This window comes from Acanthaster planci, linkage group LG11, assembly GCF_054643075.1.
Source record: "Acanthaster planci isolate LZ-2023a linkage group LG11, COTS_SCS, whole genome shotgun sequence".
Classification (NCBI taxonomy): Eukaryota; Metazoa; Echinodermata; class Asteroidea; order Valvatida; family Acanthasteridae; genus Acanthaster; species Acanthaster planci.
In genome coordinates this window covers 6,968,020-6,981,307 of record NC_141787.1, presented here as the reverse complement: position 1 = coordinate 6,981,307, position 13,288 = coordinate 6,968,020, and the positions used below count along the sequence as shown (strand labels likewise).

Below are 13,288 nucleotides of genomic sequence, written 5' to 3'. Positions count from 1 at the left end.
GAGAGCCCGCGCGGTCGGGCCACGGAGGGGGGCCCCCTTCCTGGTAGCCGCCGAGGCGCCGGGTGGGCCCCAAGAGGCAAGACAGAGAGACAGAGACGAGGCCTATTCCAAACCCATCGACCTCAGGTCGGACGAGAGGACCCGCTCGATTTAAGCATATCACTAAGCGGAGGAAAGAAACTAACCAAGACTCCCCTAGTAACGGCTAGCGAAGCGTGAAGAGCTTAGCGCCGAATCCCCGGGCCCCTAGCGGGCCCACGGAAATTGTGGCGTAGGGAAGTCCAGGGCTTCCGGGAGTTGGGTTGTTCTGTAGCGCAACCAAAAGGCGGGTGGTAAACTCCATCCAAGGCTAAATACCGGCACGAGACTGATAGAGCCGTACCGTGAGGGAAAGTTGAAAAGCACTCTGAAGAGAGAGTTCAAGTGTACGTGAAGCTGTCGAGAAGCAAACGGGAGGGCCGTGCAGATCGGGCCGGGAAAAATCAGCGCAGCCGGCACTGTGCCCTCTGCGGTCCCGCACCCCCTAGCCGCCAGACGCCAGCTCCCCGCGGCTGCAGCGGAGGAAGAGCGGGCACGCTAGGACCCGAAAGAAGGTGAACTATGCCCGATGTGGGCTCTGCCTATCATTGCAAAGCAGAATTCGCCAAGCGTTGGATTGTTCACCCATTAATAGGGAATGTGAGCTGGGTTTAGACCGTCGTGAGATGAGAGGTCGCCACCACGGCATTCCTGCTCAGTTTAGGAGGAACCGCAGATTCGGACACTGGTTCAGGCGCTCGGGGAAAGGCCGGTGGTGCAAGTCTACCACCCGAGAGATTACGGCTGAATGCCTCAAAGTCGAAATCTCTGCCGGTGCGCGGCGACGCCGCCGGCGTACCGCCCGAGGGTGGCCCGCATCAGCGCCCACCCGCTCTTCCATTGGAGGGTCAGGCCGACGCCGCCGACTCCGCCGCAGTCCCTGTCCGGGGGCTGGGAGCTCCGGCAGAACCGCCGTCTCGAGAGGGACGCCAGATCACTTGCAGACGACTTGGGTATGGATCGGGGTGTCGTGCACAGTAGAGCAGCCGCTTCGCTGCGATCTGCTGAAACTAAACCTTTCGATCCAAGGGATTTGCCCGCGCCGCAGACGGGCCGATCCCGGCGGGCCGGGTCGGACGACGTGCCGCGGAGGAGGCAGCGTCGCCGCCGCGGGAGCTGCTTCTGGGAGAGGGGCGCCGCCACGCGGGGAGGCGGGGTGGTGGGGTCCAGCAGCGGGGAGAGGAGGTCGAGCGCGGAGGGCCGGCCGGCGCCGCCCGGTGGCCCTCGGGCGGACTGCACTTGGAGGAGGAGACCGGGGAGTGAACGAAAGCTTCCCCGGTGTCAGAAGATTGGCTGCTGGGCTGCATACCTGACGCGACCGCCCCAAACTGATTTGAAATCCACGGTTAATAGTGTACCCCGCAGGAAGGCTCTCGGGGAGTTGCTAAGTTGGTCCCAATGCAATTGTGCGATCAGCTGTTCGGCACGGATGAACCATGGCTTCCAGCCCGAGGGCGGCATCTGGCAGCGGGCGGCGTCGCTCCCGCTGTGGGTGCCGGACGGGTAGCGTTACGTGGGCGCCCGCTGAAGATTTCTTTCTCGGACTTCGTGTTCCGCGAAATGTCGCATCTCCAGTTACGCTTGGACTCGGGCGCTAAAACCGACTCGGCCCCACCCGTGAGCGCGTCGGTGAGGCACCCTAGCTCGCAAGAGCGTCTCTCGTCGGGGTCTGTTGGGCCCGAAACACTACAAATTTCTCCCGTTTAAACGAATCTGAGTTAGACCTCTCTAACTCGGAAAGAAAACATCCATTCTGAAATAACAGCTTTCCCCAATGGACAATTTTTATTGCCCCCCTGTGGTTATAAACCAGTAGTCCTATGCTTTTGACCTCTGCTAAGGGTACCTGTCCTTGGTACAAAGTAAATGACACATTTGTGTCATCCTTTGCTGGTTGTGGTCATTCATTGCTTTATTGATCACTGGCTTGATGCTGCGTAGTGATATGAAAATCAAAAAATAAGAATTTAGAGTTCATTGTCACGTACATTTAAAATCTATATGAAATGTTTGGTGCACATTGTGTCATTAGTTAAAATGAAATATTCTGGGGCTTTTTTTTTCCTTTCATGATGGAGTCTCCAAAGTAAATTGGCTGCCATATAAGGGCAAGGTTAAGGTGACTTCCTAATCTTCATTATCGATCAATTTACAGTCTTGGTGCAGTTCTACAAATGTTCAGTTTCTAAAGAAGGAAAAATGACAGCAAAATTCTCAGTTGGATGTTGCGTCCAGACATTCGATGAGTTGGGAAGATGGTGTGCAGCTGAAGTAGTCAAAAATGAAGAATGGGCATACTTAGTGAGTTTTATTGGATATACTGTGCTTGATATCTGGGTGGATGAACGTTCCTTAAGACATCCAGTACCACCCTATGAAGAGTATCATCAGAGACGTAAGTAACATGCTCATGTTCCATTTTAACATTCAACTGTTGGTCTACCGGTATATCCGAAAGAAGTATGATTTAAAAAAAATAATATGTATTTCCAAAAGATGCCGGTACTTGTACAAAGAATTAATAAATAAATAACAAATTAGTTATTTCTTTTTAAATGCACTCTACATGTTTCTGAAAGAAAAACCCAATTAAGAAGGATTAGTAAATCGGAATATTTGCGGCAGGCAAGTTGTCTGTGGTACATGTAAAAAGTGTTACCTGTTGATGTAATGAAATGCCATAAAACCCTAGAAAGATATTTGAAAAGTCGTCCCGTTTTCATAAATCACAGATTTCTACCTTTGAATATTTTACAGTTTAACACGGGTGAGCATTACAGCCAACAAATATCATATATCTTTGTTACAGAAAACCGCAGGCAAGCAACAAAAAAATCACTGTCACAAAAGGAAGCGGTACAGTTTTTGAGAGAGTGCCAGCAGAGCGACCAGGTTGAAACAAGTGGTGGACACAAAGGCACTATTCTAACAGTGGATCCCTTCAAAAGGATCTTTGTCCTGCATGATGGAATCGCAGTAAACCTTGAAAACATTTCATTTCCAGGTAAAGATTACTCGATAAATGTTTTAGGGTTTCCTACATACATCTTGGTCATGCATTTTTTAAACTTCTTCTTCCAAAAAACCCCTGGAAAAGTCAGTAAATGTAGTTTTCCAGGAAATTAAGTTTTCTGTGAAAACCCAGTTTTCACAACCAAGAGAGCAATTTAATAAAAAGTTGACTCTCGTGTTAGATTTAATTTAATTAATTTTATATGTTTTCTGCTAACTTTATACTAGTTAATGAAATCTGTTTGGACTGTATACAATAAAACATGCCATAATCAGAAGGGATCACAGAAACTTTTTATAAATCCCGAATTTTGTACTGGTAGTTTCCAGTTCGGGTTATATCTTTTACAAAAAGCCCAAAATTGCGGTCTTATTTGGAAAGACAAAGAGCTGGGCGAACAGTTTTACTATTTTTGATATATCTTTGGGAAAAGGCACATAAAAACAAATCTTGACTAAAACCCATAAATTGAAACAAAAAGTGATCAACTGGCCAAAATCTTGAATTTCTGGCGAAAAGACCGGAGACAAACCTCCTCCGGGATTCAACAGCCGGCGCTATTTCGGTCTGATTTTTCACGGCTTTCTATGCGTGCACTGAACTAAAGGAAGCCCATTTGAAGACAAGGTAATATCGACAACGTTTGCAGCCCCGGTGCAGGCAACCAAAGTCCTTCGGGCCTCTAACCCCCCAGCGGCAACTTAAAAAAGAACAAAACAAAACAAAAAAGCAGAGTGCTCTTGGGTCATTCAGCTTTCTATTGATTTGCAATTTTAAGTAGGTTACTTAACCAATGAACTTTCTAATTATTCACCAACCCCCCCTTAAAAAAGTGAACGCTACCAAGTCTGTCATCCGAAGCCATTTTTCAAATGACATCCCTCCACCTTTTCAGTCTCTTGGAACAATTTGCCAGTAGCATTTTGCTGTGCTTGGCCCTGGGATGGGAGAGCTCGAATGTGGAGAGTTCATTCTGGGTCATTCTTCCACAATCCCACAATTTCTTCTGCCACACAATCTCCTCTTTTTCAAATAAACTCTAGGGATACATTTTCAGCGCCTCGGTTTGGCGAAGAGTTCTCCCTGAATTGGGCAAAGCACCCCTATGGGTGCGTATTTTGGTATAATACAACCTTTAAGAGTTGAGACTGTCAGGACGGACTCGCAGTCGGGGACTTTGCCATATTGATGCGCGCGCATTAATTCAAATTTGTCAAGGAAGAGCTGCCAGTGAGATTTGTGTGCAGGCCAATTGTGCATTTTTGCTACATAATGTACTATTGTAGCGTTTTGATCGCTCAGTCTTTGCAGAGCAAAATTCTGTGCGGTATAACTTGGTTAATAATGGTTTTGTTATCTACGTAAATATGAAGGACCCGAAGCAATTCTCTGAAATTGCCAAATGGTTAAGCTCGTGGTTATCAGATCGTCATATCGTGGGTTCGAATCCCATCGTTGACTTTTATTTTCCCAAAGCTTGCTGTCAGTCAGTAGCTATAGGAGACTCTAATTCACCCCGCCAAATACCAACAGTACCTTAGCCCACGGGGTAAGCTCTTCTGCTGGGACTGGCCGCGAAGTCCAGGTGAGCGCCTTAGTACAGGTTCGAGACGTATGGCCGACTCGGCGGCCAGGGCTTAGGGGCTTGTCTCGTTTCCTCCCTTGCATGGTCGCTCAAACTCTTTTTAGAGTTAAATGGATGGGCAGGGAGGAAGTGTGGTGGGCCGGGAACCCCGAGATCCCAGAAGAGTCCTATATGGAAGCCGGTAACTGCGATTCCTTGCGAATTTCAGGAGTCCGTGCGCCTGAATGCTTGGTCAACACCACATAACTTTTATATTTTTCCCTCACTTTTTTTTTTTTATTTCGTGAGCGCAAAACTCTCAAGGCAATATTCTGGGTGGAATACAAGGATCACTTTTTTATTCATAATCTATATTTCTTAAATGTTTGACAATAAAACCGATTTCAACCGTGTTGGGGTCCATTTCTGCCTAGTGATCTTAATCGAAAAAACAGCGACGTATCTCTGTGAATTTTTATTATTGACGGTGCAAGAGAAACAGATCAAGGGGCCGCACAGTCTGGCAGCTTATTTCATTGGCGGAAAAACATTTAGTACAATTTCGCTTGCTTTCAACTGCAGAATCACTTGATATTTTCAAATAGAAATCCTCACAAAAGACATGCGTGTCCCACTTGTATTGGATTAATCTTCTTGCGTCACGCCAACAGATCTGCTTCCCCAAATACAAGCAGAAAATTGGTCAAACAAAAGCAAAACAAACAATCCCTATAGTTCTTTGAATTTCAACAACAGAAAATGACAGAGAATCCACTGGATGTCGAATCAGTAAAGATTTGGGTTTTACCCTAATCACGTCCTAAAAGCTGTAGACAGCCTCTGTATCACGGCGCACTCCATTCAGTTTTGTTTTTATCTCCACGTAACCCACGTTACATTTAATTTTGGCAAGACCGGAACTTCATGTTGTCATTTATATCTAGAGCCTCACTGGCCCTAAGTTTTACATATGTATTCGAGTTACAAAAAGGGACAAGAGAAAAAATGTCACCCATGTTACTTGGTCAAGAATATGGCCCTTTTTGAACTCAAATAGAACACTACCAAAATTTACCTGCCATTTCTCAAAACTTAAGAAAATATTAAATGCTAGTATTGACCATTCCGTATTTCCCTAGGTGCTGTGCATGAAAACGGCATGATGAAACACCGTCTTTGGAGTTACTATGAACTCCTGCAAAAGAGTTGTGATTGTAAACACACAACACAAAGTTGGCGCATATTGTTCCTATTTCTTTAACTCGCATACAATTTGTCTAAAATGTACCTTTTTATTCAACCGCAGGCCTTGAGAATCAAAACCTTGACTTAACACTGGCTTGTACACAGACTGACGTATGTGAAATGGCATAAATGATGACGTGATCTTGTGATTTATAAATAAATGTAACTTGGATAAAGATGCAAGATAATTTGTCAAAAGAAGATATTAGATTTGGACCATCTGAATTTCCAACTTCTTATTTCAATGACAGCTACAATTAAATTGTTTTCATGTAAAACCTCAAAATGCACATTTTTGTCTCAAGTAACCTTGCTTTCAACTTTTGTTTCACTATTTTCAAAGGGTGCTCTAATTGATGATTGATGTTTTGTTTTCACGGTAACGACCATTGCCATATTCAAGCGCAACAGACATGCTTTCCCAGTTAGGGTTGGGGCTAGGGCTAGGATAAAAGGGTTGGGGTTATGGATAGGGTTGAGGTACAAATAGGGGTAGGGTAAGGGTTAAGGTTGGTATTGTGGTTAGGGCAAGGTTTAGGAATATATAGGTTTGTGGTTAGGGTAAGGGGTCGGGTTAGGATAATAAGGTTGGGGTTAGGGATAGGGTTAGGGTTACAGGTAGGGTTAGGGGTAGGGTGAGGGTTAGGATTGGGGTTTTGGTTGTGGTTAGATTTACTGATATATATATATATATATATATATATATATATATATATATATGTTTGTGGTTAGGGTTAGGGGTAGTATAATAGGGTTGGGGTTAGGTATAGGGTAACAGATAGGGTTAGGGTTGTGGTTAGGGATAGAGTAAGGGTTAGGATTGGGGTTGTGGCTAGGGATAGTGATATATAGGTTTGTGGTTAGGGCTAGGGTTTAGGGTTAGGGGTGGGGTAAGGGTTAGGATTGGGGTTGTGGTTGGGTTTAGATTTCGTGATATATAGGTTTGTGGTTAGGGTTAGGTGTAGGGGTAGGGTAAGCGTTAGGCTTGGGGTTGTGGTTAGGCTTAGAGTAAGGGTTAGTGGTAGGGATACGGTTAGGGTTGTGGTTAGGGTTAGGCTTAGCGATATATAGGTTTGTGGTTAGGGGTAGGGTTAGGGTTAGGATAATAAGGTTAGGGATAGGGTTAGGGTTACAGATAGGGTTAGGAATATGGGTAGGGTGAGGGTTAGGATTGGGGTTTTTGTTGGGGTTAGATTTACTGATATATATCTTTGTGGTTAGGGTTAGGGGTAGAATAATAGGGTTGGGGTTAGGGATAGGGTTACAGATAGGGTTAGGGGAAGGGTAAGGGTTAGGGTTAGGAGTAGGGTAAGGGTTGAGATTGGGGTTGTGGTTAGGGTTAGATTTAGTGATATATAGGTTTGTTGTTAGGGTTAGGCTTAGGGGTTGGATAATAGGGTTGGAGTTAGGGATATATTTTGGGTTACAGTTAGGGTTACTGGAAGGGTTAGGGATAGGGTAAGGGTTAGGTTTGGGCTTGTGGTTAGGGTTAGTGATATATAGGTTTGTGGTTAGGGCTAGGGTTGTGGTTAGGGTTAGGGTTAGGGTAGCTGTAGGGTAAAGGTTAGGATTGGGGTTGTGGTTGGATTTAGTGATATATAGGTTGGTGTTTAGGGTTAGGGATACATAGGTTTGTGGTTATGGTTAGGGACAGTAGGGTGAGGGATATTCTTGGTGTTAAGGTTAGGATATCGTGAGTGTAAGTGATTGGGTTAGAGAAGCGACTTATCTGTATAGTGAGTTTTTATTATTGACGGTGCAAGGGAAACATATCACGGGGCCGCACAGTCTAGCAACACTCGCCTCCTTATTTCATTGAAGAAAAAACATATAGTACAATTTCGCTTGCTTTCAACTGCAGAATCACTTGATATTTTCAAACAGAAATCCTAACAAAAGACATGCATGTCCAACTTGTATTGGATTAATCTTCTTGCGTCACGCCAAATACAAGCACAAAACTGATCAAACAAAAGCAAAGCAAACAAACAAACAATCCCTGTAGTTATTTGAATTTCAACAACAGAAAATGACAGAGAATCCACAGGAAGTCGAATCAGTAACGATTTGGGTTTTACCCTAATAACGTCCCTAAAGCTGTAGACAGCCTCTGTATCACGGCGCACTCCATTCAGTTTGGTTTTTATTTCCAGGTAACCCAGCTTAATTTTGGCGAGACCGAAACTTTAAGTTGTCATTTATATCTAGAGCCTCACTGGCCTTCAAATTTATATCAGTATTCGAGTTAAAAAAGGGACAAGGGAAAAAAGTCACCCAAGTTATTTGGTCAAGAATATGTCTCTTTTCAAACTCAGATAGAACACCACCCAAATTTACCTGCCATTTCTCAAAACTTAAAGGAATCTACGTTTAAGATCCTATCTCTGATCACTCCTTTTAGTTCTACACCAGGCAGGGTTTGAATCTCAAGGTTTATTGAATCTGCTCCTGTACCTTGCAATCAGAACATCCTTCTCTGGAAATGTGTATTTCTCTGGGGGTTTAGACTGAGCAGCATTGTTCGGTACAACAAAACAGCATCGTCGGATAGCCTCTGTTAACAGAGTCCTGACATACCCTGAGGAGAACAAACAATACAGTGATTTTGAATATTTAAATTGTTAATTACAACAGCTCTTCTTTGGAATTTTCAAAAAGTGTCCTTTGTTTGCCTACATGTATATGTATTTACATGGGCTTTTTAGGCCTTTACTTAGGCACACTTTACGGGGGAAAAATAAAAAGCTGTATTTCCTGAAATCTGTTGAAAGATAAATTTTTAAATCTCCAGTCTTACTTATCTAAATTCTTTTTCAAAAGCAAAGAATATGTCAATAATATGTTGAGAGCATAAATGTACTTCCAGAAAAAGGAGATTTGAGGAGAAATTTTACAATCTACAAACCATGGGTTTTGTGAAATAAACTTGACAAATTAAAAAAGCAAGACCCCTACCAAAGGAAGCTGCTTCTTTGATTGGTTTCACCGTAGCTTCCCCCGGCTTAAACTTTGGCTTGCTTGCTGAGATGGGTAGTTTCCTCTGTCCCTATAAAACCTTGAACCTGATTTGTTAATATCATTTTGTTTCAATTAATCTTCATGACTCCTGTATTAAAGAATCATAAGGGAAAGCCTGAAAAGCTAATTCTTTTTTAATAAATGGCTTTAACCATTTGTTCTTTCGCCTCCCAAGTCGGCCATGGTCACATTTACTATATAGAGCAGAGTGCTGTCGGTGTACTCCAACGATGTGGTTACATAAAGAGGCCCACTTGGCCTCCCGGAGATCCTCCTCTGCATCAGTGGGGGAATAGGCACACCAATAGACATGATTGTTTATGGACCTCTTCCATTCGGCCACACCCTCAAACCCTTTCCCCTTTGATAACTTATCGACCTTCTTCTTGATCCCTTAATGAAAAAAAAATAATGATAAAAATTAAACTTCAGCGTGTTAAGGCTTACGTTTTTTGGCCAAGTGAAATCACTTTTTTGCAAAAAGGAAAGTAACTGTTCCATTAGAAAATTATATCCAAGATAATGCAAAGATACTTTGGGCCTTTCAAATAATTCTTGCCATAAATATTTTCTTATGTGTTTCTCAAGAAATCAGTTGAAATTCTGTAGTCTCGACAAATGGTTCTGAGGGTAGCTACTCTTGACTTCTTTGCACTAACAAATGAATACATAACAAATACATGTACTAAATGTTAGTAACAAACAGTCAATCTGAGGCTATCAATCAAGGCGCAGCGACAGCAGCAAATTGAAATAAGCAACTATCAAATTGACTATGTATACAGAATAAAGTTAATGAAATGAATGCATCCTTTTGCTTGTACAAATTGTCGAGAACCATTTATCGAAAACAGACGCATGTACATCAACTCTACCTTTCTTTAGAAACAAAGACTCACCTGTACAAGCTGAATATCAACAATCTTATTGGCGTTGAGTTTAGCTCCCATATTTAGCGGAGTGGTCTGGACTATCTTCCCGTCAATCCCCGCCGATGACTAGCGCTTGACTATCAGCTTTCAGACGAAGCTTTACTTCGGTGATGTCCTGTGTCCACACCGCTTCAACTGATGGCAAGAGGTGTCTCTTCTGGTGGGTGGAAAAAAGTGCACAGCAAAATACAAGCTACCCCCATACAGAAACGAAAGTCCCCACAGTTCGTTTCATCAGACTGATCTTCCGTGAACCGCACTTGAAACACTTCCTGAAAAGTTGGAAGAGCTCCCCCTCGAACACAGTGTACTTTGGGTGATCTTGAGGAAGAACATCCGGTGATATTGGAACGGTCCATGGACTTCTCCCCCGTCTGTTTACAAAAGATCAGTGGCATTTTGGTAAACCAAGGTGATACCACGTTGAGTGTAGGAATGAAAAGTAGTTTCTACTCTGCGATGAGAGAAGGTTAATTTTAAATTTAAAAAAACATGTGGCTTTGTTTCTGTTGTAACGTTATAAAATGAACTCTCATTTCATATACTGCATCTATCGTACTTACTTTTTGAATGCCCGGGTGCGACAAGGTTCTGAAGATGATGACGATGATGATGAGAAGGATGGTTCAAAGTCGGAGGAATCATCAAGAACCGATTAAGAAGAAAAAATGCCATTTATAAATTAATATGATAACAAAAATGGACATTTCAAATGCATTTTGATACTTACGTATATCACAAGAAAGAATTTTCACTGGATCAGTCTGACAAGCAGCATCCACATTCTGTACATGTAAAAGAACAAAATGAAGGTTATTTTAAAAATATTTCCAGAGAGAAAAATTGAATGAACAATACCCATTTATTCCTCTTGAATGTTCAACAATAGTTGAAGGGAGCAAGTGATTGTGATGGACTTACCAACACACGGAAACAACTGGCTTGTTTCCGTGGAAGCACATCCTCTATAACCTGATAGCAGTTTCCAATGAAAGAAAACAAATTAAATGAAATTAATCCTTGTTAAAATGAATAGGAGAAATAGTTCAGTAAAACAACACTGTCATTTATAAACTATAACCACAGTTGTGCTTATATGGTGAAAAATATATTGAAAGGCAGAAGAAACAAAATCAGGTGCGGAAACCTTACGGCTAATGATATTGTTGCTTCTCGTCTTCATGGCACACACATGAATGTCACGATCAGTAAGGCTCATGCTGATTGAAAAAGAACTGCACCTTGCATACTAGTTAGTGACCAGATTAATGTTAACAAGAAAGTGTTAACCGATTTCAACCCTGCCCCTATCAAAATGTACAAATATCAAAGTAGGCTACTATTTCTGTACAGTGTTTCTAGCTTTAAGATCAACAGAATAAACAACCAAAATTCACAAAACGTGTACAAAACGATTACATGCACCATGCGATTATGAAACTAACGTGAATGCATGGCGAGTGAGAAACGATAAAACTTACTCGGAGTCGCTCGCGTTTTGCAAAAGCACCCTTCCTCTTATCTTCCAGTACCGGCTCACTTTTCTTGCTTATTAGAAATATTGTGGGTACAGCATCGGGACGAAGCATTGCCTTGAACTTAATCCCAAACTGATGTTGTTGATCGTTGACGTTTCGATCAAAACAAGAAGGCTCGAAGTGTGCGGAGCAGATCACTGAGTGCTCGTTTGGTCCGACCACTTGGCTTGGGACAGTTTCACATTCGCTGTCCAAATTTGTCAGATGGAAAACGATGCAGACTAAAAGCATCTTTGGTAGTGTTGCTGCAACCAGCAACAATACAGGTCTTTGGCATTCTGAAAAAAACTACGTTATTTTCGTGGAGTGCGGCGAAATTCTCAAGAAAATTTACAAGAGGTGCGTGTGACGCTGCCGATTGAGCTGCCACGGAAAACCGGGAAAGTATGCCAACCTCCGGAGTTAACGTCACACATTCTTATGTTAGTGAGGAGAGTTTTTTTTTTTTTGGAGACAGTTTTTTTTATTGATATCAAGGCGGTGTAACCGAGGTAAAATGAGCAAAAAATTGTTCATGTAGAAACACTTTATCAATTGAAATAATAAAAAACACATTACAAAGACCCTCTAAAGCCGTGCATTTCCGACACAATCAAGCGCCAAGCTCAGGACGGTTCCCCGGGCGAACCCGACTCTAGGGCGGTGGCGTGGTTGCTACGGCGCAGTGAATTGCCATCCTCGGAAAACCTTGACCGAAGAGTTCGGATGTCCGGGGTTTCTTGCAGCCGAGCGGGCCGGGCGTCTCCAGCTTGCCATCTATCGGCTCGCTGGCCCACCCATGGCCTCTGAGAGGGCTTTGCCCCGGGACCGGTTGGGCCCAAAACATGTGAATTTCAATGAGAGCATTTTCGAGGAGGGTGTTCTCGAGCTCATAGGGATAGGGTGCCAGGGGTAGTAGAGTCCAGCAGCGGGGGGAGGAGGTCGAGCGCGGGAGGCCAGCTGGCGCCCAGTGGCCCTCGGGCGGATCGGACTTGGAGGAGGAGACCGGGGAGGACCAGCAGCGGGAGGGCCGCCGGGCCGGGACGGGCGGCGGGAGGGCCCCGTCGCTGGTGGGCCAGAGGTGTCCCGGACTGTGCAGCGGGCGTAGCTGGAGGAAGGCCTGCCGGAACTGACGGCGGAGTGAACGAACGCTTTCCCGGTGGCTGAGGATTGGCTGCTGGGCTGCATGTCTTACGCAGCATCACCAAACTGACTTGAAATCCACGGTTAATAGTGTACCCTGCAGGAGGGCTCTCGAGGAGTACCGCCAGGGTGCCGAGTCACCACGTCGGTCCCAATGCCATCGTGCGATCAGCTGTTCGACACGGATGAACTGGGGCCTCCAGCCCGAGGGCGGCATCTCGCAGCGGGTGGCGTCGGTCCCGCCGCGGGTGCCGGACGCGGAGCGTTACGTAGGCGCGGCGCGCGCTGAAGATTTCTTCCTCGGGCTCCGTTGTCCTCGAAAGGGCGCATCTACGGTCTCGCTTCGACTCGGGCGCAAAACCCGACTCGGCCCCACCCGTGAACACGTCGGTGAGGCATCCTAGCTCGCAAGAGCGTCTCTCGTCAGGGTCTGTTGGGGCAAAAACGTGCGCCAAGTGGGCGCAGGACTCCCGGGCCGGACAAGAAAGACACGGGCGGCCTCGACGGAGCGCGCCGGAAGGAGGCCAGGCATGCAGGCAGGGCAGGCCAAAAGAGAAAAAGGGGACGCCAGGCCCCGCCAGTGGGGACCGAGTGCTGCCAGCCCCGTTTCAGATCTCCAAGTGGACCGCCGGAGAAGGAGCGGGGGCCCAGCGCCGAGAGAGAGAGAGAAGAGAGCCTGCGCGGCCGGGCTGCGGTGGGGCCCCCCTTCCTGGCAGCCGCCGAGGCGCCAGGCAGGCCCCCGATAGGCGAGAGAGGGAGAGAGACAGAGACGAGGCCT

At 45.1% G+C, this 13,288-nt stretch overlaps 1 pseudogene; it reads right to left on the bottom strand.

Annotated features, from left to right (window-relative positions):
* LOC147797301 (uncharacterized) overlaps positions 1–13,288 on the bottom strand; it is a 61,882-nt pseudogene that overhangs the window by 17,300 nt on the left and 31,294 nt on the right.